Source organism: Colias eurytheme, chromosome 14 (genome assembly GCF_061535395.1).
Source record: "Colias eurytheme isolate Ceu_HAF_F1 chromosome 14, ilColEury1 Martin Lab GWU primary, whole genome shotgun sequence".
In the NCBI taxonomy this organism is placed as follows: Eukaryota; Metazoa; Arthropoda; class Insecta; order Lepidoptera; family Pieridae; genus Colias; species Colias eurytheme.
The window spans coordinates 7688628-7694757 of NC_142993.1; the positions used below are offsets into that span (position 1 = coordinate 7688628).

Consider the following 6130-nt stretch of genomic DNA (forward strand, 5'->3'; position numbering starts at 1 on the left):
TAAATATACCTACTTAAAAGCCCTTTAAATAGCCTCAGCTTAATAATATATTGTTATACTGTTGGTTTATTTTTCTCTTTCGCTATATTGGTGAATGTGGTTGGTATAATTTATGAATTTTGCAATAAATTATATCGCGGTCGAAACTGCGGTATGCATTTGTGCAGGTGTGGACTATTTATTAGCAATGAATTATACGAAATTTTCGTATATTGATGTTTTGTGTGTCATTTTACTTTTTCAATATCGTGCAAAATATTAGAATAAGGAATGTTATATTATTAGTAAATGGACAATTAATTTGTGTAATTTATTCTGTTATAAGAGCAATAAGAATAAATAAACATTAGAAATAATGTACAGTGAGAATGTGTTTCTTATTGAACTACTTTTACTATAGATTTAGGTAGTGCTGTAAAAAGTAAGAGAGAGTCTCTACACTCCTTGGACGGAACGAAATAATCCAAAACAATGCCTAATAAAAAAAACATCTTTCCAATTATAGAAGTACGTATAGAAGTGAAACCTGCCATCCAAGCGCAACTTGTACCAAACAATCCAAGTCTTCCAAACACTATCTTACATCAATGAGCAAGCGTTTAAGCAATACTTACCTGATTTAAATCAAACTTACCGTGGCCACCTGTTTCTGTACCATCTGCCACGGTGGCCGGTCCACACCGTAGGCGGTTAATTTTTTCCCATCAAGGCACCATTACTGATTTCCTATCATTTCCGGTGACAAATACAAATAAAAGTTGGTACGTCTTCATTTATCACGCTGAAATTTAAAGACTAAGCCTTTTTGGTTGTTTTATTGAGATTGTTGTTTGATTATAGTGATGTAACGATTTAAGTAGGTACAATGCATTATGTACAATATGCATGAATAAACGATCTATTTATATTTATATTAATCTTGAATTGAACTGATTAAGTGAGAGGCCGTATTGTTTGTTGTCTCTATGTATTTTCATCATTCTCATTTTTCTATTCTATCGCAGTTTTTAATTAGGAAACAGGGTAGAAACATTAAAAAATAAAAACGTTAATTATCTTTACTGTTGTTCACATTTCACTTATAAAAGCAGAATTTAGTAAATAATTTACATATCTATTATTTTTGTTTAAAAATCATGCATACATTTTAATCATCTAAAACGTTACGGTTCCAAACCGAATAAGTTTCCTTATCTGGCCGTAATAAAAATGGTGATAATTAATTATAACACAGTTCCTAATTAAGTGCTTCCCAAAGTCGTTTACTGCGACTCTATAAACCATTGGAATAATAAAAGCCATGTGTCAAATGACATTTTAATTAACACTTTTAATTGAAAGCTATAAAGTGTTTACAAATAGGAAAAAATGAAAATAATTATTGCTCACATGAGGCTGCTAAAATTACATATGTCTGGTAGTGGATAAAACTGTTTAAACTATATAGAATATTATTTTCTTTATTTTATACTTAAATTTGCGCAATTATCATAACATATTACCTATATGTTTATATCTATGTAAAAGTATGCACATTTAAAATGCAACTTATTCCACGGTATATTTTAACCCTACTTTATTACCAAACCCACTCAGCCAAATACTACAAAAATAACAGCCCAATCTGAATACCGGTATCAAATAATTTCGTACACCAAGCACTCAGTACTGAGAGCAAGTTTATAACGAGAGCTTAACGCAATTTGACAACATTTATATTGCCAAGATAACTCCAATATCTTCATCGAACTAAAGCAAAGTGCACTTTATCAACGATAATCCTCCAAGCCTTGAATTTATACGGACTGTATCGAGTAATGAATCTGATTACAGATGACACAAAGATACATTCCAGTGTCTCATGTTTTGTGGATATCCAGTTTGACTCAAACTTAGTGTAGAGGTTTACAATTTACGATAATATAATATACACAGAAGATAAAATTGTCATCTCTGTTGGAGTAATGCTTAGTGACTAGAAGCTTCGTTAAGAATGCATATTCTATAGCATACATACACACTATATAGATTGTTCAATACCGACTCCGTTATTGATCTACGCTTATGTCCCACAGTTCAAAACAAAAATTTCAATCTATCTAGCCCTAGCTTTTTTCCCCAATTATAGTTTCCCCAATTAAGATAATGTTCAGCAAACTATCTCTAACTCACACCTACGCATGTTATTTAGCGGTTATTCAACCACAAATCCGAAACCGAGGTGTCATAACTGTAATTCATTGCTTATAAGACGACGCCTCCGTTTCAATGTTAGTAATTAGACACCAATTGAAATTCAATACGTACCCGAAATACGGATGGCTGAGTAAATAGGCTGTACATGTTGTAACAGAAACGTTGGTTTTAATTAATTTTAAAGTAACGCGCAATGAGTGTGTGTTAGGAATGACACCTATTGGTTCCCATACATACCAATTCCATGTCTTGGTGGGTGGCAATTTTGCCAATCTTTATATTTTTTGTTTAATATCTTGTAAATAAGATTGTTGTTTTAAGGTAAGACGTTATCTGTATTTTTCCAATACTATAAGAAGTAACAATTTTGAATCGCCAACCAGAATGTCGATTACTTGATTAGGCTTTCAGAGTTTATAAAAATACATCATAGAAAATTGAGACTGATTATGCATAATAGTTTTTCATTTGGATAGACACGAATTCCGTGAGCGTACGTTATGATAGAAAATGGTCTAAACATCGTCAAAAGTCAAACCTGAAATCTATTACGTACAAGGAGAGGAAGTTGTGTGACTTTGAAGTTAGATAAATAGAGGATACACATTGAAAGCTCCACTATATCATTGGAATGTAAACGAAATGAAGATGTAACCAATTGAAATGACAAATTACAATTTTCGTAATAGACTCAATAAAATTGTATACAATTTGACAAGCCGTATAACCGGCCTAGAGCCGAACTCCTAATCGGATGAAATGACAAGTGCACTGGATTTACTGATTGCGTTTATCGTGATGTGAGTATAACTTGTCGTTCCTCATCAATGTACCATTTGAAAAGTATACGTTTAATGTCATTACTAATCCGATTTAGGGCTCTTTTGACTCGTCCGACGTTTTGGTCTTACGGGTGTAATGCTCTCTTGGTACACTGCACCGGTAAGAACGGTTGAAAGAATGCCGAGTGTATGTTACCAATATGTTGCTAGGATGGTTAACATGTTTGAGTTGAACTTCAATTATGAAATACATACCTATTTGTGGAACAAATGCCTGCAGCTCTTTTTCCTTGTGTTCCTAGCTACAAGTGTCAAAATGAACCTTTCCATTGAACAAAAATAAACTTCCAAATTCAAGTTCATGCTTAAACAAAACACAATGTCTGTAAATTGGCTATTAGACAACTGTTACATAAAACGATTTAAGCTGATCAAAACGTTGTTAATCATAGCTACATATAGTATAGTTTTGGTTTATCTATTAGAAATATACGATTATTTTAACCTGTACACAAACTTCTGTACAAATAATACTGAATTTTTTTATATATCCGTTGGCATCTCCCGAGATTCAAGGAAACTGTCCTAGTTTTCAAAGCAAATAATGGCTGCAAACACACGGGCCAAAATAAACAAACTCCCTTGATAAATTATAATAATGTATCAAAGAAATGTGACGTTCAAAGGGTTCATTTGTAAAAATCAACCGTTGTCAACGAAAATAATTATGAAACATCAATGAAATGAAACTTGTGTCATTTTGGGAAGGGCATTGTAGCTTTAGATAAATTGTTTTCATCATGCAACACATAATTTCATATTCTTCTCAAGCTTATCAATATTTTTCAACAGACTTTTAACCAAACAATTTCAATTACAATTTAAAATATTAACGGTTTTACATTATTCAGTTCCATTTAAGTCAAATTAAGTTTCCAAGATTAATCGTTCCTCTTAAGTGCGATTCTATAAATAAGGTAACAATAGGTACAGTGTAAAAGTTAAATACCTAATTATTGTATTTTAATTTAAAATTCCTGATCAGCAATCATCTTCAATAAATCCTGCGCATTTCTATTCAGTACTTTATAATATCTCACCACTCAAAAGTGCTTTATAAAGTTCAAATCTAAGAGCGTCTGGCTCTAATAATAAACATGTTACACTAATTATTGCAACTTACAAAGAATTAACTCCTAAACGAAATTGCTCTTTGTATTAAGACCTCCGGAGTTACAAACGTTAATTACAGAGCCCATAATATATTCTCCCTAAGAATCTGTGATAGTTAAATGAAAGGCCGAGGAACAGTTTAATTGCAAGAGCGACGTGATTCTAAACTTTAGGAGGAAAACGTGAGATATGTAAGGCAGATTTTACGGTATTCATTTTATGGCTCTACATGAGGATAAAAATGTTTGGGAGTAGGTATGTTGTGAACATGCTGTACCTATATTTGAACTAAAAATTCATTCATAACTTCCTCTTTAGTTGTAGTATGAACATAAATTATTATTTTACTATCAATTGAAACCTGTGTTATGTTATTTAGGTACCTTGTAGATAACAGAATTATAATTAACCCTTAATTACTCGCGTCCATATAGTTACACTTACGCTCGCGTGGGGTATATTTAACCCCAATTTTAAAGGTACAATAAAACATATTTTTAATGACATACTTTTATTTTTATTATAAAAATTAGAAAGAGACAACATTGTTCTAAATTATAATACTATCTTTAATCAATATAAATATAATAAACTTTTAAAGATGAAACTTTAAATTTAGGACCTTTTTATTCAATACATTTATCACATATCATAGTGGAATGGTCGTGACAAACTTGCTGGTGGAATTTGGCACACATAAATTTTATTTTTTTATCCTTTGACCTTGGACAGATACGGCACTTTTTATAAGTTGTCGATGGACCACTTCTGGAAGTGGGGCTAGGATCCTGAACTTGAGCATTTTTTTAGCCGTTTTTGTATGGCCCTAGGCAGTGTGGTAAATATAACCATAGGCCATCTTTTTGTTCGTCTGCCGACGTTATAGTTAGCATACATTTGGTTGAGTTGTGGTCATTCTGGATCACGTCCTCGTCTACCTCATCTTCATCGGAACTATGTATGATGCTTTCTTCATCGTCTTCCAAACGCTCAACAATCTGGTAGTCAGAAAGACGCTTACTTGTCATTTTAGGCGTTCTAACCTAAAACAAATAAACATAAAACAAAGATAAGTAAAAAACGAAGCATTTAGTATATGAACTGCACATTATAAAATAAAAATACACATACTCACTCGTCCAAAAAAGTTGCACGAATACTCGCGTGGGGCAATATATACCCCAGACGCGATGTCCTGACACAACCACACGACATGGAGCGGCGCTCGCGAGTGATTCACGGCAGGGGAAGGTATTTAGGCAGCTACTAAGAAAGACACGCAGGTAGCTTTAAAAATGGCGGAGATACGACGCTTCAAATACGCCGTGGGGTTAGATATACCCCACGCGAGTAATTAAGGGTTAAAGAAATTTATGTGCTATTGGGTATAAAAATAAATAATACAATTATTTCTTAGTCAAAACACGTTTACGTATATTAAATGATTCAAGTCTGAAAAAGTATGTAATAAGCTAGAGCAGACATTTTTTTTTAAATCAAGAAATATTCAATAAAATCTCTCAAATTCCGATACCAGAATAAACTAACCAATGCTACAAATCCATTACTACCACCTTTGATTATATTAGCAAATTATTAACATTACTCTGATGATTCATTATATTGTTTAAAGAATCAAATTTCGTGCGTCAAAACTAATCACTAGCTATCAGTTTCATGTAGGTATTTTTTATCCTTACTTTTTATAAGAATATCTTTTTTACGAAACAATTTGATGAATATGTAATAAAAAGTTTTGAGCAAAATTAAGGTTAGTCATTAATTAAATATTTACAACTGGAATTAATTCAATAGAAATAAAGAAATATTTTCAGATGTATCACCCCAGTAACTTGATAATAAGATTTGGTAAATCGATTTTTTAATTAGCCCACTGTTTTCATCACGACACACCGATACGTCCACGATCCGACACTCACGATTTGTTTATCTTGTCGTATGCATCAAGCCACATTCGG

General features: G+C 32.3%; 1 long non-coding RNA gene across 2 annotated transcripts; it reads right to left on the reverse strand.

Moving 5' to 3' along the window:
• Positions 1-4554: 4554 nt before the first annotated feature.
• On the reverse strand, positions 4555-5511 carry LOC149902988 (uncharacterized). 2 transcript variants are annotated; one of them, XR_016457447.1, is made up of 2 exons: positions 5287-5511; positions 4555-5194 (listed from the first exon to the last, which is right to left on the reverse strand). It is a non-coding gene; the product is annotated as an uncharacterized LOC149902988 (long non-coding RNA). The 2 variants fall into 2 exon arrangements; XR_016457446.1 differs by having other exon boundaries at positions 5283-5511.
• Between the last annotated feature and the right edge of the window lie 619 nt (positions 5512-6130).